Source organism: Gossypium arboreum, chromosome 11, assembly GCF_025698485.1.
Source record: "Gossypium arboreum isolate Shixiya-1 chromosome 11, ASM2569848v2, whole genome shotgun sequence".
Lineage (NCBI taxonomy): Eukaryota > Viridiplantae > Streptophyta > Magnoliopsida > Malvales > Malvaceae > Gossypium > Gossypium arboreum.
In genome coordinates this window covers 53485049-53512509 of record NC_069080.1, presented here as the reverse complement: position 1 = coordinate 53512509, position 27461 = coordinate 53485049, and the positions used below count along the sequence as shown (strand labels likewise).

Below are 27461 nucleotides of genomic sequence, written 5' to 3'. Positions count from 1 at the left end.
AAGTGAAAGTAATCCGTGAAAGTCTGAAGATAGCCTCTGATCGTCAGAAGTCGTACGCGGATCTGAAACGAAAAGACATCGAGTATCAGGTGGGAGATAAAGTGTTTCTCAAGGTTTCACCCTGGACAAAGATACTTAGATTCGACCGTAAGGGCAAGTTGAGCCCGAGGTTCATTGGGCCATATGAGATATCCGAGCGAGTCGGTCTAGTGGCATATCGTTTGATTTTGCCCCCTGAACTCGAAAAGATTCACGATGTCTTTCATGTTTCGATGCTTCGACGCTATAGATCTGATCCATCGCACGTGATTAGTCCATCAGAGGTTGAAATTCAAGCCAATATGAGTTATGAGGAAGAACCGATTCGTATCCTAGCTCGTGAAGTGAAGGAGTTGCGAAACAAAAGGGTTCCGTTAGTAAAAGTGTTATGGCTCAAACACGGGATGGAAGAAGCTACTTGGGAACCCAAGAGCTCTATGAAAGAGCGTTACCCAAACCTATTTACCGGTAAGATTTTCTGGGACGAAAATTTCTTAAGTGGGGGAGAGTTGTGACAGCCCAAAATGGACCCTAGTCGGGAGGTGGTTTCGGGACCACAAAACCGAGGCATAAAAATAATTTATAATTTATTTTTATGCCTATAATATGTGTTAATTCATGTGTGACATTTTGATGTTTCGATTTAGAGTTATAAATGTGAATTTCATTAGAAAGGACCTAGTAGTAAACTTTGAAAGTATGATGGGGAAAGGTGTGATGACTAGTTGAACATGCATGCAAAAATAAGGGATTTGCATGTCAATTTCCCCCCCCAACATGAAGTGGCCGGCCATGGCAAGAGTGGATGGGCAAAACATGTCATGAAACATGTTTTGTTGGTGCATTAGGGTGAAATAATAAAATAAAGAGCATGGGCAAAGAAAGAAAAAAAATGGTCTCATCCATGCTTCCCCCCTTGGCCATGAGTTGAGAGAAAGGAAAAGAAAAAAAATTTGGTTCATCCATTCTCATTTTCTTTGGGCTGAAAATTCTAAGAAGGAAGGAGTTTTTGCTCCATGCTTGGTTTAGAAGAGAACTAGAAGGAGATTTGGCTATACTTGCATCAAGATTAAGGTATGTTTAAGGTTGTGTCATGAGATTCATGCATGTTTTAGTTGCTAACTTGATGTTCATGTTAGCCATGGTTCAAATCCTTGTTGTGCCATGGAAATGGTGTTTGGCCAAGGTTGATATTGTGTTAAAGCCATTGCATGCTAAATGTGAAGCTTGTTGATGATGCATGCAATGATGGATTGACTACTCTTGAAATTTCTTTTAGCATTCTTGAGTAGGGCATTGAGTCCTTTGTTTAACCATGACCAAAAATTGAAAGGGTGTGGTGTGTGATGTATTCGGCCATGGTATGCTCATGAGAATGGTTTATGCTTCTTGCATGATAGTTAAAATTTGTGTTTTGAATGGTTATGAACACCTTGAGATTCGGCCTTGCACCTATATGTGTATACATGTTTGCACATGATGTATTGGCATGACATATATACTATTTCAAGGTATATATTTGCTTGTGATGATGTTTGGTTATGAAGTACATGAGAGATGTGTATTGAGCTACAATATGTAATGCATTAGTTAGTAAAATGCATGCTGTTTTGTGTGGTATTAAGTGCATAATTGGCCTCAACATGGACATGCATATTCGGCCACATGAGGGGAAATTGGTGTGCATGCATTCGGTTAGAGGCAAGCATATTGATGCCTATTCTTGGCTTAGAAAATTGGCTAAGAGGAATATTAACTAATGTGTTGAGTTCGATTAGTGATTTCGTACATATGCGACTTTGATGCCTAATGAGTATATATATTGGCTAGGTATCTTGAATTCCTCTTCGATGCTCAAATGATAAAACCAATTTATTTGTTAAATTAAGCTCAAGAGCAAAGGGAACCAAATCCGATAAAGGAAGGAAAAAGTAGTCGAATAGCCATCGGAATCGTTCGACAACATCCGAGGTAAGTTTTGATATCGAAACTTAGATTTTGATTCGATTGAATGAAGTAATAAGCAATCGAAATTCTGCCTTTGTATATGGCCATTGAGCGAAATGATATTTTTGTTAAGTGAATTGTGCATAAAAGTTTTGTTGTGAAAATGAAACAAAGATGTGTATGAATGTTCGAGTGATATCGGGCTAAGCCGAAGGCAATTGTGTGAGCTATGATATCCGGGCTAAGCCCAAGGCAATTCTGCGAGCTATGATACCGGGCTAAGCCCAAGGCAATTGTGCGAGTTGTGATATCCGGGTTAAGTCCGAAGGCATTTGTGCGGGTTACCATAACCGGGCTATGTCCCAAGGTGTTTTGAGCGAAGCTATATCCGGATAAACTCCGAAGGTATGTGAATTGAAATTTATAAGCTGCTGGAAAATTTTCAGTTATTGCACTTGTGAAATTCCCAACAACAAGGTATGTTTTGTGTGTGCTTTGCACACTATGAGTAAATCTTGTCTGAATATTCGCTCTAATGATAAATGAGCTATCGGCATTAACTAGGCCGTTATTTGTGTATGAATATAAGAGTTGGGATTGTGAAGTAAGCATGTCTTTGAGAAATTGTGCATATGAATTATTGTTTAGCTACTTGAATGCTATGCTTTGGTTGTGTGTATATTATGGCTCAAAACTTACTAAGCATAAATTGCTTACTCCGTTTCTTTGTTTCTCTGTTTATAGATTTTGCTCGTTAGCGATCGGATTCGGGATCATAGAAGTTGAAGTCAACCACACTATCAAAGCCCTTTTTGGTACTCCTTTAGTTGAGTTTTGGATATGGCATGTATAGGACCACCCTCGGTTGTTTTTAAGTACTTTGTGATGTATATGTGTGCGGCCATGTGAAAATGGTTCGTAAAAGTGGAGTATGGAATTTGACCATATGTGGTTTGTAATTATATTTGGTTTCATGATGTGATTATGGTTTGGAATGAGAGTGTTGGTCACATGATCAGCCATTGGAATGGCTAAATATGATCATATGTGGACCTAAGTATGACTAGACTATAGTTGGTCCATGGGAACTACAATATAGGTAAAGCATACCTTAAAAACAGAGGCTGCCAGCTGCAGTGATGTGGATGTGAAAAATCACCAAAATTTGTAGGAATGGTGTTAAATAGTGAATAAATTACGTGATCGAACCTTGATGAGTCTATTTTCATATGAAAGTAACGAAACGATCATATGAACAGTATACTGAGAGATATTAAAGTTCTCATGAGACAGGGCCAGAACGGTTTCTGGGTCCCCTGTCGCGACTTTGAAAATTTACCATAAATTATACAGAATGAATTAGAAGTCATGCCTTATATTTCCAGATTCCTTCTTGAGTCTAGTTTCATTAGAAACAAATGGCATCAGTATTGAAACCCTGTACAGAGAGATATTCAAGTTGTAACGCGCGAAGGTCAGTGTAGTCGACCCCTGTAACATGGGTGACTTTAACTAATAAACTGTACCAATTGGCCCGACCAAAAATTCTAGAAAAAAATCCATTGATGGATATATGAGTCTAAATTCAGGGAAAATTTACGGAATCAGTTTCCGAGTTCTGTAACTCGAGATATGCTTTTTAAGGCAATAGTGACGCAGTTTTCCAGCTTGCCTGGGAATGTCAAGTTGGTCGGTGCTATAAGTGGTTATGGCTTGTTAACCCCTCGTGTCCGACACCGGCAACGGTCTCGGGTTCGGGGTGTTACAAACCATCTTTATATTTTGCTTATTACCACAAAACAGGACATTGATTAACCAACATTTTATGTTAATTAGAGCAGCAACAGATCAGTTACACCAAGATTTATTGCACGATAAACTACAGCAATTACATGCTGAAACTATCAGCCTTCAACAGCAGGTTTCAACACCAACTTATACATTTATTTATCAACTCTTCTTCACTTCTAACACCAGTATTTTGGTAACAACTAACATGTATTTTAACTATTAACTTTACTTAACAGTCCTTGAATCTGCGTTTTACCTGCATGTATTAAACACAGTATAAACATGGAAATTTTTCAAAGTTCCATTGCAACGACTTACTGAACAGCAGCTGAACCTACTCTTGAGCAGTTTCTTTCCCCTTCTTGCTGCCACCTTCAGCGAGTTTCTTAAGGAACCAGCTCCTAAGTGAGCTCAAAAATTAAACATGCAGCAGCCCTCTTCTTCCCTCTCTATTCAAACAGCCTCTTAATCTAGCAATCTCCTTAGCCGAAAATTTTAACAACCCAAGGAAATTTCTTTTCCCCTCTTTCCTAGCTACGGCAATGGAGAAATAAACCAACTTTTGTTTCTCCTCCCACTAACACATTATTTTTATTACCCATACCCTTTTATTCATCTTTAATTCATTTAATACATTTTTTTATTACATATTTCTCACCACTAATAAATATAATAATATTAAACCATGCATATAATGTCCATACTTATGAGCTTGGCCGGCCACTAGCATTAAAAGTGGCAAATTGGCATGCAAACCTACTTATTTGCATCATTCAATAATTAATCACTTAAAATAAGCCACACATATATTCAAAGCTTCTCACATAAGTCCTTTTTATTTAGAAACACATTCAATTTGACAAAAATCAAAGCATTCAAATTTCACACATGCATGATCACATATTTTAGACATAAAATATTATATTCAATTATTTCTGCGACTCGATTTAGCGGTCCCGAAACCACTTCCCGACTAGGGTCAGAATAGGGCTGTTACACACTTCATATCAAAGCAATAGAAATATGACATAACATCTCATATGAACTTACCATACATGCAATATTAAAGCATTTAAAGTATGGCACATGTTGTCATATTTGCAAATGAACTTACCTCGGTACAAAATGATAGAAACGAGTCTAATCCTCATAAACCTTATTTTTCCCCCGATCAAGACTCGAATCACGTTTTTCTTTATCTATAATGCCAAATTCAACTTCCTCAATACATACATTTCTCATATCGACCCATAACATATACTTTGTAAAGTTACCTTTTTACCCCTAACTTTTCACTTATTTACACTTTAGTCCCTAGCTCGTAAAATGCAATGCATGCAATTTCTTGGTTATCCGATTCGTATTCTAACTCATATTAACCCACATTTTTCTTTATTTCACATTTCTACTACTCATTTTTACAACATTTACAAACAAGTCCTTTTTAGGTGTTTTCACTAAAAATCACTTAGCAAAAGATGTTTATCACACATCAAACATTCATATTCCTCCATTAAACATTAAAATACAACCATGTCACACATGGGTCAAATTTTATACATGAACCCTAGCTCAAATTAATGGTAGAAATAGCTAGATTGATTGATGACAACTTCAAAAATGTAAAGAACATTAAAAACGGTACTAGGATACACTTACTTTTGAGCTTGAAAGATGAAAAAAACCTAGCTATGGTGACCCTTGGAATTTTGACACAAGCAAGAAGATGGAAAAATTTTGCTTTCTTTTTCCCTTTTTATTCTTCTATTTACCAAATGACAAAAATGCCCTTAAGGCCTTTCTTTCAAAATTTTCCTATTCATGCCTATTTTTGTCTAAAATTTTAAAACTTGCTCAAATTGCTTTTTAAGGACCTCTAATTAATAATCGATAGCAATTTAATACCTAAAGCTTCTAGAACTCAAGTTTTGCAACTTATTCAATTTAGTCCCTAACTTCAAATTGGACACTTTAGGCATAAAATTTCTTCATAAAAATTTTACACAAACATGCATTCATATCATGGATCATCAAATAATCATCAAATAATTATTTCTACTTTGGATTTGTGGCCTCAAAATAACTGTTCCAACTAGACCCTAATCCGGGATGTTACACATCATTTCAAGCATTTAATAGATATGAGCTTCAAGTACATACTTGTACCATCTCGAAAGGAATTTACACATAATGTCATCTTTGACATAATCGTGAACCACTCGAAATAATAATGTCGGATACTCGGGATTCTTGTACACTAAGTGCCACATATGTATCTAATGCTACCTCAATCTCATATCACATAGTTGCTCGCACACGAGCTATTAGCGGGCCTGCTCATACAAGCTATCAATAAAGACGTAGCTACACGGTGCTGCTTACACAAGCTATCAAGTATCCGCAACATATGCTGGTATACTCAGCCACTGGTAGGACGTATAAGACCAACACCCGGATCACATAATCACATAACACATAATGACCCTAGTGACATGTCACTTGTATCCTACCCTATTCCTAAGGTTTAAATGGGATTTCTTGCTTGTTGATTCATCTTCGGACTCATTCATAGGATTAAGCTCATCCATATTTATTAAACATAAGATTCATGCAATATTAAAGCTTATTTTTAACATACGAACTTACCTCAGTACAAAATGGCTAATAGTTTGATTTAGTCCACAACTTTGTTCTTTCCCTGATCTAGGTCAGAACCTCTTCTTTCTTGATCTATAATGTCAATTTTAACTCATTAAATTATCACATTATTCAATTTAATCCCAAAAACAACTTATGGAAAAAATTACTTTTTTACCCCTAACTTTTCAACTTTTTACATTTTAGTCCCTAGGCTCGTTAAATGATTTTCATTCAATTTCTTCATTACCCAAGCCTAGCCGAATATTAATAGTACTCATAACAGCCCACAATTTTCATTTATTCACATTTTACCCATATTTTACAACTTTTACAAATAGGTCCCTATTTGACATTTTCATCATAAATCACTTGGTAAATGTTGTTTATCTACTACCAAACATGCATTTTCTACCATTAAACATCAAAATACACAAATATTCAACATGGGTAAAATTTTAAACTTTGATTTTCTTCCAAATTAGTCATTGAAATAGCTAAATCGAGTTACACCATTTACAAAAATGTAAAAATCATTAAAACTGGGACAAATATGGACTTACAATTGAGCTTGGAAGCTTGGCCAAAACCCTAGCTATGGAGACTCTACAATTTTTAGCACAAAAAAAGATGAAATTGAGAAGAAGACATCTTTTATTTATTTTATTTTATTTTTATTTACCAAATGACCAAAATGCCCTTCACTTAAAACTTTCAAATATTATCTAACCATGTCCATTTTTGTCCAACTTAAAGTATAATGGTCTAATTACCATTTAAGGACCTCCAATTTAAAATTTCATAGCAATTAGATGCCTCTAGCTTCTGGAACACACATTCTGCACCTATTGCAATTTAGTCCTATCAATCAAATTGGACACTCTATTGATAAAATTTCTTAACAAAATTTTTGCACGATCATTAAATCATAGTGTAGACCTTAAAGAAATAATAAAAATAAATATTTCTACTTCAAATTTTTGTTTCCAAAACCACAGTTTTGATTTGACCCAAAAAGGGGCTGTTACAACATTGCTGTCCACATAAACCACTTTTTGGTTTAATTACACAGGGTCCTTACAATGTTGAAGAAATTAGAGATTTTCCTGAAGATTTACATTCGATCGAGTCTCAGTCCGGAGTTGTTATGGCATTGAAATTGCTTAAAAATAAAGCAAAATTCAACTTAAAATCCACTAAGCATGTTCTGCCACTCATTGAAAAATCTTGAAGAGACTAATCCTCTCTATTTTTAGCAAACTACCCTCCTTTCATCACCTATAAATAAGACCTCATTTGATCCCTCAAAAAGTATCCCTCATCTATCATCATTCTCTCTATTATTCCAATCCTCTTTAGCATTTTCCATTTTCCATGCCTAGCATCATCTCTTCATAGAGATTTTAGCAATTAAGCCTCTTAAAGAGCCCTTAGTCAGCCACCTTGGAGAGTCATCAGTAAAGGATTAAAGCGAAGGAGCGAAGGAGCGAAGGAGCCTCGTCAGTCAGAGGTTTGGGTGACAACCACTTTGATTTGGGTTTAATCTTTCTTTTCTTTAATTTAATCTAAAACTGTTTGCTATGTGTTCTTTGTTCTTTTTTACAACAATGTTAGCTTAATTTTCTTTAAGCTAGGATGACTGATTTGATTAAATAATATTTATTTGATTCACACTTATAATGTTTGTGCTTCAATTGATCATGTTTCAATTAAAATCAAGTCTGTATTTCCTTTATACGTGATTGAAATACACCTGAATTAGCTGAGCGATCCTAACTAGATGACAGCTAGTGGACACATAATTGAAATGCACATGCTCAATTTAGATCCTAACTCGATTAAATTGCAGGTTGCATAACAACTCTAACCAAGCTTTGTTATCTGCATAGTTTTTAGATTTGTGTGATTAAATTGTTTCAAACCTAACACGTCTCTATTACCTCACACGAATGTTAAGAAAACCTTAGTAAATAAGGATCAGTAAAATGCATATTTACTAAGGAAAGGATTCCAAAATGAGCTAAAGTGGTTTCGAAACTCATGAAAGATCGAGTTGCCATAGAATATTTTTTTCGAATGTTATTAAGCTTGTTGATAATAAGTTGAGTTTAATTAAAGTAATTGCCCTAGTTTATTTATGTTATAATTGTTGCAAATTGTGTTTAATTTTGTTAAAATCTATTCCATTCATATAGTTTGCATACTTAGGGTAATTTACATTAGGGATCATTGTATTTAGTTTAATATATTTAATTTTAATCATCACTTTTCAACCATATTGTGTTTTTATTTACTAAGTTGTTAGTCTAATTTTACAATTAAGTGATTTAATGCAAATACAATCCCTGTGGGGACGATAACTCGATACTTACTTATTACTTAATAACGACTGTGTACACTTACACAAACCTACACGTTACATGTTTTTGGTGCCGTTGCCAGGGATTGTTAACTGTTTCCATAGTCATTTTTTTGTGAAATTATTTACTTCCAATTTGGTTTATTTCTATCATTACTAACTTATTCTTTTTAATTTTGTGATTTTCTTTTTAGGTGTTTATGAGCATAGATCAAATTATCGATTTACTCCCTGTAGACCTTAAAATTGAGCGAACTTTTAGACAAAAAAGACTTGAATGAATAGCTCAAAGACAAGTCGAGATGGACCTTGGAAATCAGAATCGGGACCAAGGTAATGAAGCCGGTCGTGTATGAAATCCCATCCTCATTGCTGATGATAGTGATCGATGCATTAGACAATATGTTGTGCCACTTTTTAGTGAGTTAAATCCAGGAATTAGAAGGCCAGGTATTGAGGCAACCCAATTTGAATTGAAACTAGTGATGTTTCTAATGCTCCAAATGGTGGGCCAATTCAATGGTATGCCCACGAAAGATCCACATCTCCACCTTTGATTGTTTATAGAGGTCAGTGATTCATTCAAGATAGCTGGTGTGATTGACGACGCACTAAGGTTGAAGTTGTTTCCGTACTTGTTGCAAGATCGAGCACGAGCATGGCACAATTCATTGCCACCAAGTTCCATATCTACATGGCAAGAATTAGTAGAAAGATTTTTGGTTAAGTATTTCCAACCTAGAAAAATTGTTAAGTTGAGGAACGAGATCACAACTTTCCAACAATTAGATGATGAGTCCTTGTATGAGGCTTGTGAGTGATTCAAGGAGATACTTCGTAAGTGTCCTCATCATGGGATTCCTCATTATATCCAGTTGGACACAGTCTATAATGGTCTCAATGCACATACAAGATTGATGGTAGATGCTTATGCAAATGGTGCAATTTTGCCTAAGTCTTATAATAAGGCTTATGAGATCATCGAGAGGATCGCGAGTAATAACTATCAATGGTCAACAAATCGAACAACTCTAGGAAGAAATGTAGTCAGAGTTCATGAAAGTGATACCCTTGATTCGTTATCAGCTCAGGTATCGTCTATTTCCTCTATGCTAAAACAGTTTACCACTAATAGTGTTAATAATTTTGCAGCTCAGCCACCAAGTCCGTTTGAAGTAGTTTCTTGTGTGTACTGTGGGAACGATCATTCTTTTGAGAATTGTCCATCAAATCCTGAGTCAATGTACTATATGGGGAACCAACATCAAAATAGAAGTGGAAAGGACCCCAGTCCAACTCCTACAATCTTTCATGGTGTAATCATCCTAATTTTCTTGAAGCAACCAAGGAAATGGATCGAACAACAACTTATTATAGCAGAGACCCAACCAATTTCAAGGGTTTAATCAGCAAGCTCCAAAACCACCTCAAGCTTAGGCATCAAACAGTTTGGAGAACTTGTTGAAAGCGTACATGGCAAAAAATGACGTTTTGATCCAAAGCCAAGCAGCAACATTGAAAAATTGGGAAAACCAAATGGGTCAGTTAGCTACAGAGCTTCGTAATAGACTGCAAGGAACCTTGTCGAGCAATATTGAGAATCCAAGTAATTTTGGTAAAGAACATATCAAGGTAGTGGCATTGTGAAGTGGTAAACTTATGGAATCGTGATTGATTGATGTCAAAGATAAGCCCGTTGAGAAGAATCAACTAGCTGTTGAAATTCCTATACCAAAAGAGTTAGAATCTACAAAGACTGATAAGGTGAATCCTAACTTAGTGAATTCATATACTTTAACATCTTCTTTGGATGCAGATTTACCTCTTCAGAAGAGTTATCCGATTCAATCGAAAGTTCTATCACCTCCATATCCATAAAAGATTACAGCAACACAAAAGCAGGAGGTGCAATTCAAGAAGTTTTTGGATGTTCTAAAGTAGTTACACATCAATATTCTGTTGGTGGAGGCTTTAGAAGAAATGCCAAATTGTGTGAAGTTTATGAAGGATATACTGTCCAAGAAGAAACGACTGAGTGAGTATGAGACTGTTGCCTTGAGAAAAGAGTGCAGTGCGTTTCTGCAGAACAAACTGCTACCAAAATTGAAAGACCTAGGAAGCTTTACTATACCCTATAACTTTGGTGAATCTTACTGTGGTAAAGCTTTGTGTGATTTAGGAGCGAGTATCAACTTGATGCCTAAGTTTTTTTTCAAGATGCTAGGGATAGGTGAAGTAAGACCTACAACTGTGACGCTTCAGCTAGCGAATCGATCTTTAGCATATCCTGAAGGAATGATTGAGGATGTTTTGGTAAGAGTTGATAAATTTATTTTTCCTGCTGATTTCATTGTCTTAGATTTTGAAGAAGATAATGAAGTGCTGGTCATCCTTGAGAGACCTTTCTTAGCCACGGTAAGAACGTTAATTGATGTGTAGAAAGGTGAACTCACCATGCGAGTTCAAGATGATCAGGTAACCTTTAACATTCTTAAACTGATGAAATTTCCCGATCCGACAGAGGAGTGTTCAGTTATGGAAGAGATAGAAACCTTGGTTTCTATGGAAAACAATTTTGAAGATCCATTAGAGAAAGCCTTAGATCTTAACCCTTTGGAGGATGAAGATGGTGAAGAATACATAGCTTTGATGGAAGCCAATCTGAGGAATTTTATTCAATCCATACGGTTTGAACCGTTAGAGTTAGAAGTTAGAGAATTTGTTCAACCCAAATTGTCAATTGAAGAACCACATAAACTTGAACTAAAGGTACTTCCTTCCTATTTGAAATATGTTTATTTAGGTGACTATTCCACTTCAGCCTGTGATTATTTCAGTAGAACTAACAAAAGATCAAGAGGAGCAACAAATTGTTGTTCTAAAGAAATTTAACAAAGCAATTGGTTGGACCATAGCTAATATTTAAGGTATAAGCCCTTCTTTTTGCATGCATAAAATTATTTTAGAAAAAGGTGAAAGAGCTCAAATTGATGGGCAAAGGAGGCTCAATCCTATTTTAAAAGAAGTTGTGAGAAAGGAAGTAATCAAATGGTTAGATGCAGGAATCATCTATCCTATTTAAAATAGTTCGCGAGTAAGTCCGGTGCAGGGTGTTTCGAAGAAAGGTGGAATCACAATTGTTGAAAATGAGCGTAACGAGTTGATTCCAACGAGAACTATTACTGGTTGGAGAATCTATATTGATTACAAAAAATTGAATAAAGGCACTCGGAAGGACCATTTTTTGTTGCCGTTTAGGGATCAAATGTTAGATCAACTGGTTGATAATGAATTCTATTATTTTTTAGATGGCTATTTGGGATATAACCAAATAGTTGTACCTCCGGAGGACCAACATAAAACAACCTTTACTTGTCTATACGGTATGCTTGGTTTTAGTTGAATGCCTTTTGGTTTATACAATGTACCTACAACATTTCAACGATGCATGATGGCAATATTCACTGATATGGTTGAAAATTTTTTGAGGTTTTCATGGATGATTTTTTGCTTTTTGTAACACTTATGATATTTGTTTGAGTAATTTGGCGAAGGTACAAAAGAGATGCGAAGAGACAAATCTTGTCCTTAAATGGGAAAAATGTCATTTTAGAGTTAAGAAAGGGATTTTCTTAGGGCATAAAATCTCAAAGAGAGGAATTGAAGTGGATAAAGCAAAGGTGGATGTAATTGAAAGATTACCGACCCCAATTAAAGTGAAAAGAGTCAGAAGTTTCTTAGGCCATACCGATTTTTACCGAAGGTTTATCAAAGATTTCTCAAAAATTTCTAAATCGTTGTGTTTGTTGTTAGAGAAAGATAAAATGTTTGATTTCAACAAAGCATGTTGGGAAGCTTTTGAAGATCTGAAAAAATGGTTAATCTCATCCCCAATAATTGTTACACCTGATTGGAACTCACCTTTTGAGTTGATGTGCGATGCAAGTTATTATGCCGTTGGAGCTGTGATGGGCCAAAGAAGAAACAAAATGTTTCACCCTATTTACTATGCAAGTAAAACTTTGATGGGAGCCCAACTCAATTATACGGTAACTAAAAAGGAACTATTTACTATAGTTTTTGCTTCTGACAAATTTTGCTCATATCTTATAGGTACCAAAGTTACAGTATTTGCTGACCATGTGGCTGTTAAATACCTGCTCACAAAGAAAGATGGGAAACCGAGGCTAATTCGTTGGATACTTTTACTCCAAGAATTTGACCTTGAGATCCAAGACAGAAAAGGTGTCAAAAATCAAATAGCTGATCATCTGTTGAGGTTGGAACAAGACGAGGTAACTCAATCATGTGTGCCTATCAACGAGAATTTTCCAAATGAACACTTATTTAAGGTAAGTCAAATTCATGAAACACCTTGGTTTCCTAATTTTTCCTATTATCTTGCATGTGGAATAATTCCTCGAGAAATGACATATCGACAAAGGAAAAAATTCATTCATGATAGTCGGTGTTATTTTTGGGAGGATCCATTTTTGTTTAAATAGTATGCAAATAATATAATCCGAAAGTATGTAGCTAAAAGTGAGATTGCTGAGATCTTGTATCTTTTCCATTCATCTCCAAGTGAAGGATACTGTGGTGGTTCACGTGCTACAGTAAAGATTTTGCAAGAAGTTTTCTTTTGGCCTACACTATTTAAAGATGCTTATGCTTATGTGAAGAACTGTGATAAATGCCAAAGGACCAAAAATATATCAAGGAGGAATGAGATGCCCTTGATAAAAATTTCGGAGATTGAATTATTTGACGTTTGAGACATTGACTTCTTAGGCCTGTTTCCTTCTTTGTATGGGAACATATATATCTTAGTTGTTGTGGACTATGTATCTAAGTGGGTTGAAGCTGAACATACCCTACAAATGATGCTAAGGTAGTCATGCGATTCCAACATAAGCATGTGTTTACTCGATTTAGGACACCAAGAGCTATTATTAGTGAAGAAGTTTCTCACTTTGTGAACAAATGACTTAAGTGGTTGCTTGACAAATATGATGTGAAGCACAATATTGCTACTGCCTATCACCCCCAGTCTAATGAGCAAGTTGAAAGAGTGAACCGTGAAATCAAAGATATACGCCCTAGTAGAAAAGATTGGTCTCGAAGGCTTGATGATGCATTATGGGCCTATCGAACAGCATTTAAGACACCGTTAGTGTAATAACCCGTTTTAGGGTCAAAATAGAATAGTGGTTTCAGGACCACAAACCTAAAGAAAAAATATTTATTGTGATATTTTTTTAAGGTCTACAGTATAATTGAATGATTGCTTGAAAATTTCGTCAAGAAATTTTATCGGTAATGTAACACCCCATACCCGAGACCGCATCGAGTCGGACACGAGGGTTCATGACTAAATTCACTTATTTTCACAATCCATTTTAAAATTTCCAGACGGTGACTAACTGCGTCACTGTCACCTTAAAAATCATATCTTGAGTTCCAAAACTCAAAAATCAGTTTCGTAATTTTTCTCTGAAACTAGACTCATATATCCATCCACAAATTTTTTTCTAGAATTTTTGGTCTAGCCAATTAGTACAGTTTATTAGTTAAAGTCTCCCCTGTTATAGGGTTCGACTACCCTGACCTTCCTGCATTGTGTGACAGCCCAAAATTGACCCTAGTCGGGAGGTGGTTTCGGGACCACAAAACTGAGGCATAAAAATAATTTATAATTTATTTTGATGCCTATAATATGTGTTAATTCATGTGTGACATTTTGATGTTTCGATTTAGAGTTATAAATGTGAATTTCATTAGAAAGGACCTAGTAGTAAACTTTGAAAGTATGATGGGGAAAGGTGTGATGACTAGTTGAACATGCATGCAAAAATAAGGGATTTGCATGTCAATTTCCCCCCCCCAACATGAAGTGGCCGGCCATGGCAAGAGTGGATGGGCAAAACATGTCATGAAACATGTTTTGTTGGTGCATTAGGGTGAAATAATAAAATAAAGAGCATGGGCAAAGAAAGAAAAAAAATGGTCTCATCCATGCTTCCCCCCCCCCTTGGCCGTGAGTTGAGAGAAAGGAAAAGAAAAAAAATTTGGTTCATCCATTCTCATTTTCTTTGGGCTGAAAATTCTAAGAAGGAAGGAGTTTTTGCTCCATGCTTGGTTTAGAAGAGAACTAGAAGGAGATTTGGCTATACTTGCATCAAGATTAAGGTATGTTTAAGGTTGTGTCATGAGATTCATGCATGTTTTAGTTGCTAACTTGATGTTCATGTTAGCCATGGTTCAAATCCTTGTTGTGCCATGGAAATGGTGTTTGGCCAAGGTTGATATTGTGTTAAAGCCATTGCATGCTAAATGTGAAGCTTGTTGATGATGCATGCAATGATGGATTGACTACTCTTGAAATTTCTTTTAGCATTCTTGAGTAGGGCATTGAGTCCTTTGTTTAACCATGACCAAAAATTGAAAGGGTGTGGTGTGTGATGTATTCGGCCATGGTATGCTCATGAGCATGGTTTATGCTTCTTGCATGATAGTTAAAATTTGTGTTTTGAATGGTTATGAACACCTTGAGATTCGGCCTTGCACCTATATGTGTATACATGTTTGCACATGATGTTTTGGCATGACATATATACTATTTCAAGGTATATATTTGCTTGTGATGATGTTTCGGTTATGAAGTACATAAGAGATGTGTATTGAGCTACAATATGTAATGCGTTAGTTAGTAAAATGCATGCTGTTTTTGTGTGGTATTAAGTGCATAATTGGCCTCAACATGGACATGCATATTCGGCCACATGAGGGGAAATTGGTGTGCATGCATTCGGTTAGAGGCAAGCATATTGATGCCTATTCTTGGCTTAGAAAATTCGGCTAAGAGGAATATTAACTAATGTGTTGAGTTCGATTCGTGATTTCGTACATATGCGACTTTGATGCCTAATGAGTATATATATTGGCTAGGTATCTTGAATTCCTCTTTTGATGCTCAAATGATAAAACCAATTTATTTGTTAAATTAAGCTCAAGAGCAAAGGGGAACCAAATCCGATAAAGGGAAGGAAAAAGTAGTCGAATAGCCATTGGAATCGTTCGACAACATCCGAGGTAAGTTTTCGAGTATCGAAACTTAGATTTTGATTCGATTGAATGAAGTAAGCAATCGAAATTCTGCCCTTGTATATGGCCATTGAGCCGAAATGATATTTTTGTTAAGTGAATTGTGCATAAAAGTTTTGTTGTGAAAATGAAACAAAGATGTGTATGAATGTTCGAGTGATATCGGGCTAAGCCCAAGGCAATTGTGCGAGCTATGATATCCGGGCTAAGCCCAAGGCAATTGTGCGAGCTATGATACCGGGCTAAGCCCAAGGCAATTGTGCGAGTTGTGATATCCGGGTTAAGTCCGAAGGCATTTGTGCGGGTTACCATAACCGGCTATGTCCCAAGGTGTTTTGAACGAGAAGCTATATCCGGATAAACTCGAAGGTATGTGAATTGAAATTTATAAGCTGCTGGAAAATTTTCAGTTATTGCACTTGTGAAATTCCCAACAACAAGGTATGTTTTGTGTGTGCTTTGCACACTATGAGTAAATGCGCTGAATATTCGCTCTAATGATAAATGAGCTATCGACATTAACTAGGCCGTTATTTGTGTATGAATATAAGAGTTGGGATTGTGAAGTAAGCATGTCTTTGAGAAATTGTGCATATGAATTATTGTTTAGCTACTTGAATGCTATGCTTTGGTTGTGTGTATATTATGGCTCAAAACTTACTAAGCATAAATTGCTTACTCCGTTTCTTTGTTTCTCTGTTTATAGATTTTGCTCGTTAGCGATCGGATTTGGGATCATAGAAGTTGAAGTCAACCACACTATCAAAGCCCTTTTTGGTACTCCTTTAGTTGAGTTTTGGATATGGCATGTATAGGACCACCCTCGGTTGTTTTTAAGTACTTTGTGATGTATATGTGTGTGCCATGCGAAAATGGTTCGTAAAAGTGGAGTATGGAATTTGACCATATGTGGTTTGTAATTATATTTGGTTTCATGATGTGATTATGGTTTGGAATGAGAGTGTTGGTCACATGATCAGCCATTGGAATGGCTAAATATGATCATATGTGGACCTAAGTATGACTAGACTATAGTTGGTCCATGGGAACTACAATATTGGTAAAGGCTACCTTAAAAACAGAGGCTGCCAGCTGCAGTGACGTGGATGTGAAAAATCACCAAAATTTGTAGGAATGGTGTTAAATAGTGAATAAATTACGTGATCGAACCTTGACGAGTTTATTTTCATATGAAAGTAACGAAACGATCATATGAACAGTATACTGAGAGATATTAAAGTTCTCGTGAGACAGGGCCAGAACGGTTTCAGGGTCCCCTGTCGCGACTTTGAAAATTTACCATAAATTATCCAGAATGAATTAGAAGTCATGCCTTATATTTCCAGATTCCTTTTTGAGTCTAGTATCATTAGAAACAAACGGCATCAGTATTCAAACTCTGTACAGAGAGATATTCAAGTTGTAACGAGCGAAGGTCAGTGTAGTCGACCCCTGTAACATGGGTGACTTTAACTAATAAACTGTACCAATTGGCCTGACCAAAAATTCTAGAAAGAAATCCAGGGATGGATATATGAGTCTGAATTCAGGGAAAATTTACGGAATCAGTTTCCGAGTTCTATAACTCGAGATATGCTTTTTAAGGAAACAGTGACGCAGTTTTCCAGCTTGCCTGGGAATGTCAAGTTGGTCGGTGCTATAAGTGGTTTTGGCTTGTTAACCCCTCGTGTCCGACACCGGCAACGGTCTCGGGTTCGGGGTGTTACAATTTTATTAGTATCAGAGCCACGGTTTAGTCGATCCTAGGACTACCGTGATATGTTTGGGGTCTAGCTATACATGCCATTAAGTGATAAATTGATAGTGTGGTGATTTCTAACAATTTGAGGTTGTGTTTGTTTATAGCAATGGATCCCGATCCCAACCGAGCAATAGCTGATGATGTGGAGAGTATGGCGCTGCTCCGCGCAAGGGACAAATGCGGCAGACTCTCAACCTATTGCCAACAATCCGAATGATGAGGCTAAGCAAGCCTTTTATAGTGTGATGAATGATTGGTTTAACCAATACATTCGAACTAACACAATTGCTCCACAACCTCCATTCCCAACTAATGCAACCCCGCACCTACAATACCTCCATGGAATCGACCAAGTAAGGTCAAGTAAGCCCCAATGATGAAATTGAAAACATGGGGCTACTAAATTTAAAGCTACGGATAGCGACGATGCCGAGCAAGCTGAATTTTGGTTGGACAACACTATCCGGTGCTCGATGAGTTATCATGTACACCGATGAATGCTTAAAGTGTACTATCTCCTTGCTACGCGATTACGCCTACTATTGGTGGAGTACTCTGACTTCTGTGGTGTTTAGAGAGCAAGTAACTTGGGAGTTTTTCCAAACTGAATTCGAAAGAAGTATATCGATCGAGATTTATGGACCAAAACGAAAGGAATTCCTTGATCTTAAGCAAGGTTCCATGTCGATTACCGACTCTGAACGAAAATTTACGAGGCTTAGCCGACGCTGCAGCAGTGTATTTCTTTAGAAGTCGTGATGTGTAAACGCTCAAGATGGATTGAACGATGATATAAAGTCAGTATGTTGCCATTTTGGAAATCAGAGTTTGTTGCTCTTGTCGAGCGGCGTGCAAAGCCGAGGAGCTCAAGATGGAGAAAAGAAAAGTGAAGTGGGAGCAAGGGAGTTTCGTAAGAGGTCTTGGGAAGCCCTTCCCACATCATCAAAGAAATTTAGAGATGGCTTAGGCGGTCTAGAGACATTTCGGGCTTTTCTAGACGAGACCGCGATCGACCCCTATGGGCACGCGAGTCACTTGATCGCCAGTGTTGGCAATGATCGTCGAGATGTAACGGAGTGCCAATATTGTGGCAAATGGCATTCAGGAGTTGTAGATTCCGTGACCGCTCTGTTACAAGTGCGGATCGATCGATCATTTCATTAAGGATTGCCCGAGCTTATCCGGACAAAACGTAAATCAAAGTGGGAACACGGTGCTACCACAACTCGAGGTAGGCCGTCTAGAAACACGGGCAATGCTAGTGGCGGTCAGAGAGGATCTAGAGATGCCACCATCGGATCCGAGGCTCGTGCTCTGCTAGGACTTATGCCATCGCGCGACGCGAGGATGCTGCCTCACCGGATGTTATTATCGGTATCCTCACTCTTTTCGATACTAATGTGATTACTTTGATTGACCCCGGTTCTACTCATTCTTATATATCTGAAACCTTAGCATCCAAGAAGACTTTGCCCATTGAGTCTCTCGAGTTTGTAATTCGGTGTCAAACCCTTGGGTCATTACGTGCTCGTCAACAAAGTGTGTAAGAAAAGTCCCTAGTATTTTGAGGTTCTTGTTTTCCGGCGGACTTGATGCTTTTGCCATTCGACGAATTCGACGTTATTCTTGGTTTGGATTGGTTGACCATGCACGATGTGGTTGTAAATTGCAAAAGCAAGACTATCGATCTGTGGTGCGCGAATAAAGAGATAATTCGGGTTGAGTCTACGGACTTAAAGGGGTTGCCAGCTGTAATATCAGCAATGTTGGCCCAGAAATATGTAAGAAAAGGGTGCGAAGCGTACCTTGCGTATGTACTAGATGACAAGGAGTTAGAAAGGAAACCCGAATCTGTGCCAGTAGTTTGTGAATACCCGGATGTTTTCCCTGAAGAATTGCCGGGTTTACCGCCTGTTCGGGAAATAGAATTTGGCATCGAATTGGTACCTGGTATGTGACATCCCAAAATTGACCCTAGTCGGGATGTGGTTTTGGGACCACAAAACCGAGACACAAAATTAATTAATTATTATTTTCTATGTTTATTGTGCATGAATATACATATGTGAAAATTTAGTGCCTTAATTTCGTCATTTGTAGGTGAAATTTATTAGAAAGAACTTATGTGAGGAAATTGAGAAATGTGCTAGGCTAATGTTAAAGTGGCCTATTGATACATATTAGAAAATGCTTGGATTTGCATGTCAAATTGCCAAATTTCCTTATGGTGGCCGGCCAAGATAGATTGAGGATGGGCAATGTATTTGTTTGCCTTAGATTTTATAATGAGAAATTGGGTAATGGAAGACAAGCTAAAATAAAGAAAGGAATTAAAAAGAAAAGGGGAATAAAATAAGAAAAGAAAAAGGGGAATGTTCATCCTTACCTTTGCCATTGCCGTGAGTGAGGGAGAGAAAGGGAGGAAAAGAGAGTTCTCTCTTTGTTGAACTTGGCCGGCTAGAAGGAAGGAAGGAGGGAGATTTCGGTCACTTGAAGCCTTAAGGAGGTTAGTACATTGTGTTAACTTGTAAGATGTTTACTTGTTGTGAGTGAACGATCATGGTTCTTGTTTAGCCATGCAAAATGTTGAATAATGTTGGGGAATGGAACATTAGGCTATGGAAAAGGGGGGAACTCTTTGATTGTTTAAGATAGTTTAGATAGTATGTGATTTTTTGGGTATTGTGAGTTGAGATGTAAGTGTGTGTGTGTGTGTGCTTGGCCATAGGGGTTTGCTAGGAAATTTTATTGGTTGAATGATGGGTGGCGAATGAACTATGAGGGTTATGAGAAGAATGTGGGAAGCTAAGGTGCGAACCATAGTCTCGGTGATAGGAAAGATGCGGTTGGTGTTTTGATCTTTGTGGTGATGAGGCATGAAGTGTTCGCCATGGTACTAAAGTGTTGTGCTTGTGTTAAAACTTAGAAATTATTTTGTTATGGCTAGTATAGATATGGATGACCGAACATGAGAGCATGATTGGATGAAGAGCTTGGTTAATTGTAGTTGTATGTGAATTTACATGATGTTATAAATAGATGTGAAAATATATGCTAGATTAGGAAAATTTGATTAAATGTTCATGAGATGAAATTAGGTGTTTAAAAGATGTTTTAGTTGACATTGTATATATATACATACATTCGGCCATCTAATTGAGTATAAAGATGGTGCTAAATCTAATCATGATGCCCATATATATATATATATATATACATAAGTATGCCGTTCGTGATGTTACCTTTAATTATGTGTATAATCGACTAAATGGGTAATTAGTGAGGACGGTTGCCGAATATACAAGCATACATATGCATGTGTAGTTAAATTATGAATGTTTAGCAAGATGGTTAAACTAGTTGATTTATTGATCAAGCTCAAGGAGTTAAAGAAGGAGAATCAAGCAAGGGAAAGGCGAAGGTCATCGAGTAGCCCACTTGAAATTATTTTACCCAACACAAGGTAAGTCATTAAGCATATATTTGGTGTTGATGTAAATGACCATAATATATACGCAATTGTGTTTAAATGAGTTGATGTGTAAATGAAAATGTATGTGTATGGAATGATGCCATGGTTGAATGTATAAAGGCAGCAACATGCATAAGGTATTGGTCTCGGCACTAAGTGTGCGGGTATAAATGGACACGGTGACAAGATTGGCACTAAGTGTGCTGGTTTAAAATTGTACAGCACTAAGTGTGCGAATGAAAATATATAGCACTAAGTGTGCGAGCTGAAAATTATATAGCACTAAGTGTGCGAGCTGAAAATATATAGCACTAAGTGTGCGGATTCACTATATGCTCTTGCGTTACAATTGGCACCGAGTGTGCGACATTATCGAGTTAATCCCGGACAGCGGATCGGGTAAGTACCTTGAGCTCATGACGATTAGGCAATACGTTCATGCTCGGGGTTGAGCTTGGTAAGCTTTAAATCTATGTGATGATTGCAATTGTATGATTGTGGTGTGAATGAGTTGGTGTGTAAAATGCCTCAAATATCTTATTGTATAAAATATGAAATGTGGATGTATGACTTGGTATGAGATTGAACCAAAAGGTCCGAGGAATTATGGTATAGTTTCGATATGGATGAAGTACTTAGCCTCGTTTATTGTTTGATGTTGCGAAAATTTTATTAATGGATGGTTGATGAATGCTTATGACTTCTCGAGTTATAAACTCACTCGGTGTTTTCTTGTCACCCATTTTAGGTCTCTTGGACTTGTATTGTTGCGTGCTCGGAACCGTCGTTGAAGTCATCACACCGGCTGGAAACCTTTTGGTATTGTCTTCGTAGTTGAACTAGGAGAACATTTGGCATGTATAGGCTATTATGTTTTGTTGAATTGTGGGTTGTAAACTTTCAGCCATGTGAAAATGGCCTATGTGGTCGTCGAGTGGGATGCTAGAACCTATAGCCACGAGTCTTAGAAATTTTAATTTTGATAAGGTGGCCATAATTTGTGTCATGTATGATGGATGATTAGTAAGGCCAAAGAAAGATTCACGAAATTGGCATAGTCTCATGCAGTAACTGTTGCGGACAGCAGCAGTGAGATGAGATTGAAAATCACTAAAAATAGTAGAAGTAGAATTAAATAGTGAATAAATTATGAAATTGAACCTTGATGAATCTATTTTTATATGGACGAAACGAAACTACCATATGAGCAGTATACTGAGAGCTATTAAAGTTCTCATGAGACAGGGCAAGAACGGTTTCTGGGTCCCCTGTCTCGACTTTGAAAATTTACCATAAATTATCCAGAAGGAACTAGAAGTCGTGCCTTATATTTACAGATTCCCCTTTAAGTCTAGTTTCATTAGAAAGAAACGGCATGAGCATTGAAGCTCTGTACGAGAAGATATTCAGGTCATAATGCACGAAGGTCAGTGTAGTCGACCCCTGTAACATGGGCGACTTTAACTAATACACTGTACCAATTGGCCCGACCAAAAATTCTATAAATAAATCCATGGATAGAAATATGAGTCTAAATTCAGGGAAAATTTACGGAATCAGTTTCCGAGTTTTGAAACTCGAGATGTGATTTTTAAGACGACAGTGACGCAGTTAGCTAGCCTGCCTGGAACAACAATCAATATTACAAAGAGAGAAATAAGGGAAGTGAGCCCGGTAACACCACGTGTTCAAATCCGGTGACGATCTCGGGTTTATGTGTTACATTTTATTGGTATCGAGCTATGGTTTAGTCGGTTCTAGGACTACCATAGCGCGTGTGAGTCTAGCTATACATGCCAAATCGTTAGTGCTTAATAATGTGATGACTTGACGGTTGAAATTTTTGTTTTGATTAGCAAATGGAACCCGGTAGAGAGACCTTGGCGGATGACGTTGAAAGTGTAGCGGCTGCTCCGTGCAAGGGACACCGCTGTTGAGCCTCGATCATCCGCGAATAATCAAAATGAAGGGCGAAACAAGCCTTCTTCACCATGATGAATGAGTGGGTCGCGCAATATGCCCGAACCAACCCGGTGTCCAACCATTCCCAAATTTAAATACTCCACCCCAAAGCCCGCAATGCCTCCGATTCTCGATCCTGTGAGGCCGAGTAAACCACCGTGGACTTGATTAGGAAGCGGGGCGAGGAGTTCAAGGCCATAGTTCTTGATGATGCCGAAAGGGCGAATTTCGCTCGATAACACCATTCGGTGTTTGATGAACTATCATGCACACCGATGAATGTCTTAAGTGTGCTATATCCTTGTTGCGGGACTCACCTACTATTGGTGGAGGACTTTGATTTCCATAGTCCCAAAGGAACAAGTTACTTGGGATTTCTTTCAAACGAATTTCGGAAGAAATATATTAGTCAACGGTTCATCGATCGAAGCGTAAGGAATTCTTGGAGCTCAAGCAAGGCCGTATGACAGTATCTGAATACGAACATGAGTTCGTAAGACTTAGTCGGTATGCTCGGGAGTGTGTGGCTGATGAGGTTGCTATGTGCAAAATACTGGTGGGTATTTTGGAGATAAAAGAATTTGTAACACTAGTTGAACGAGCCTGCAAGGCGGAAGAACTCGGAAGGGAGAAGAAGAAGGCTGAATTTGAAGCTAGAGATTATCGTAAAAGATCGACGGGCAAAGCTCCGTTCTTGGCGGTAAAGAAGTTCAGGGAGGACACAAATAAGTCGAGGGCGACTGCGGGAATTTTCATCAGAGCCCGACCATTGACAGACTCCCAAGCTACTTCGGTAGCTAGTGTGGGCAATAATCGTCAAGAAAAGCCCGAATGCCCCCAATATGGAAGACTACACATAGGTGAATGTTGGGGTAAGTCATTAATAGGGCTGTTATGGATGCGGTTCAAGGACCACTTCATTAGAGATTGCACGAGCTAGATGAGAAGAATAAGATGCAAGGTGCATGATCTAGTGGGACGACGGCTAGAGGTAGACCCCGAGGATTTCGGGAGGTAGGGGTGGTAATCGAGAGGAGCCTCGATCACGGTACTGTTCGATCCGAGACCCGTGCTCTGCTAGAGCATATGCCATCCGCGCACGAGAGGAGGCATCCTCCCCGACGTTATCACCGGTACTTTTACTCTCTTTGATACCGGTGTGATTGCATTGATTGACCCGGCTCTACTCATTCATATGTATGTGAAACATACTTTGCGTATGTGTTTGAAAGTAAAGAGATGGAAAGGAAACTCGAATCGGTACTAGTGGTTTGTAAGTATTCGGATGTTTTTCCTGAGGAGATACCGGGATTGCCACCGGTTCGAGAAGTTGAATTCGCATCGGTTGTACCGGGTACTACGCCGATTTCAATAGCCCGCATCAAGTATGGCATTAACTTAATTAAAGGAATTGAAGGTTCAATTGCAAGAATTGACGGATAGAGGTTTCACTCGACCGAGTTTTTCTCTATGGGCGCACAAAGATTGTTTGTGAAGAAGAAGGATGGAACTATGAGATTGTGCATTGACTATCGTCAGTTGAATAAAGTGACGATAAAGAATAAATATCCGTTGCCACGAATTGACGATTTGTTTGATAAATTAAAGGGAGCCTCAGTGTCTTCAAAGATAGATTTGAGGTCGGGGTACTATCGGTTGAGGGTCCGAGAATCGGACATACCCAAAACCGCTTTTAGAATGAGGTACGGTCACTACGAATTCTTGGTGATGACGTTTGGGCTCACTAATACCCCTGCGGTATTTATGGATTTAATGAATCGGATTTTCGGACCATATTTGGATCGGTTCGTAGTTGTGTTCATTGATGACATTTTGGTCTATTCAAAAAATGAGACCGAACATGCTGAACACCTGAGGTTAGTGTTGCAAATTTTACGAGATAAGCAGTTATATGCTAAGTTCAGCAAGTGTGAGTTCTGGTTGAGGGAGGTTAGCTTCTTGGGTCATGGGGTATCTGCATCGGGTATTCGAGTACACCCGAACAAAATTTCAGCCATACTTAACTGGAAGCCTCTGAGGAATATTACTGAGGTTCGGAGCTTTTTGGTATTTGTCGGTTATTACCGACGATTTGTAAAAGGTTTCTCGATGATAGCCACACCAATGACGAAGCTACTCCAAAAGGATGTTAGGTTCGAATGGACGGAGAAATGTCGAAAAGCTTGATCAATCGAAAACTTATTTGATCAAGCCCCAATTCTAGTGTAACCCGAATCTGGCAAAGAGTTTGTCATCTATAGCGACGCCTCCCTACTTGGGTTAGGTTGTGTATTGATGCAAGAAGGTCAAGTTGTGGCCTATGCGTTGAGACAATTAAAGCCACATGAGAAAAATTATCCGACCCATGATCTCGAATCGGCTGCCATCGTATTCGCCTTAAAGATATGGCGACATTAGTTATTTGGTGAGAAGTGCCATGTGTATTCGGATCACAAAAGTCTCAAATATTTGATGACTCAAAGAGACTTAAATCTACGACAAAGGCGTTGGCTCGAGTTGTTAAAAGATTATGAGCTTGTCATTGATTATCACCCGGGAAAGGCTAATGTGGTTGCGGACGCCTTAAGCAGAAAATCACTGTTTGCTTTACGAGCTATGAATGTACACTTGTCTATTCTACCCGACAATGTGTTAATAGCCGAATTAAAGGCCAAACCATTATTGACTCATCAAATTCGTGAAGCTCAGAAAGTTGACGATGTGTTGGTTGCAAAACGGGTTGAGTGTGTTCCGAACAAGGAATCGGAGTTTCAAATCTATGATAATGATTGTTTGAGGTTCAGAAGTCGTCTGTGTGTTCCAAAGAATTCGGAACTTATTTCGATTATTTTGAACGAAGCCCATTGTAGCCAAATGGCAATCCACCCGGGGAGTACGAAGATGTACAATGATTTGAAACGTCGGTTTTGGTGGCATGGTATGAAACGAGACATCTCCAACTTTGTTTCGAGATGTTTAATATGTCAACAAGTGAAAGTGGAACATCAAGTGCCTTCGAGATTACTTGACCGATCACGATACCCGAGTGGAAATGGGATCGAGTCACAATGGACTTTGTATCCGGACTGCCATTGTCAGCAAGTAAGAAGGATGCGATTTGGGTCGTTGTAGATAGATTGACTAAGTCGGCTCACTTTATCCCCGACGCACGGATTTTTCAATGGACAAACTAGCCAATTATCGTTTCTCAGATTGTGAGATTGCACGGGTGCCTATTTCCATCGTGTCGGATAGAGATCCGAGATTTACCTCGCGATTTTGGAAGAAGTTGCAAGAAGCTTTGGGTACCAAGTTGCATTTCAGCACCGCCTTTCACCCCCAAACCGATGGTCAATCCGAACGGATAATTCAAATACTCGAGGATATGTTGACATGTTGCATCCTTGAGTTTAGTGGTTCATGGAACAGGTATTTGCCTTTGATTGAATTCGCCACAACAATAGCTTTCAATCAAGTATTAAGATGGTGCCTTACGAGGCTTTATACGGTCGTAAATGCCGTACCCATTATTCGGACTGAACTTAGTGAAGGTAAATTCTTGAGGTTAATTTGGTTAAGGATGCCGAGCAAAAGTTCGAGTAATTCGTGAAAGTTTGAAAGTCTTTGGATCGCCAAAAGTCGTATGCGGTTTGAAAAGAAAAGATATTGAATATCAGGTTGGAGACAAGGTCTTTCTCAAAGTTTCACCTTGGAAGAAGGTGCTTAGATTTGGTCGTAAGGGCAAATTGAGTCCGAGGTTCGTCGGGCCATATGAAGTATCCGAACGAGTTGGGCCAGTCGCAAATCGATTAATTTTGCCCCCTGAGCTCGAAAAGATTCACAACGTTTTTCATGTCTCGATGCTTCGACGATATAGGTCTGATCCATCGCACGCAATCGCTCCATCTGAGATTGAGATTCAGCCTAATTTGAGCTATGAAGAGGAACCGGTTCGCATTATGAGGCGTGAAGTAAAAGAGTTGGGCGATAGGAAAATCCCGCTAGTGAAGGTGTTGTGGCATAAACATGGAATTGAAGAAGCCACTTGGGAACTTGAGGACTCTATGAAAGAGCGATACCCGAGCCTATTTATCGGTAAGATTTTCGGGGACGAAAATTTCCTAAGTGGGGGAGAGTTGTGACATCCCAAAATTGACCCTAGTCGGGATGTGGTTTCGGGACCACAAAACTGAGACACAAAATTAATTAATTATTATTTTCTATGTTTATTGTGCATGAATATACATATGTGAAAATTTAGTGCCTTAATTTCGTCATTTGTAGGTGAAATTTATTAGAAAGGACTTATGTAAGGAAATTGAGAAATGTGCTAGGCTAATGTTAAAGTGGCCTATTGATACATATTAGAAAATGCTTGGATTTGCATG

The 27461-nt window shown here is 38.2% G+C and overlaps 1 non-coding gene across 1 annotated transcript; it reads right to left on the bottom strand.

The window, feature by feature from the left end:
• Positions 1–9525: 9525 nt before the first annotated feature.
• Positions 9526–9632, bottom strand: LOC128284663 (small nucleolar RNA R71). Its single transcript, XR_008275085.1, has one exon. It is a non-coding gene; the product is annotated as a small nucleolar RNA R71 (small nucleolar RNA).
• Between the last annotated feature and the right edge of the window lie 17829 nt (positions 9633–27461).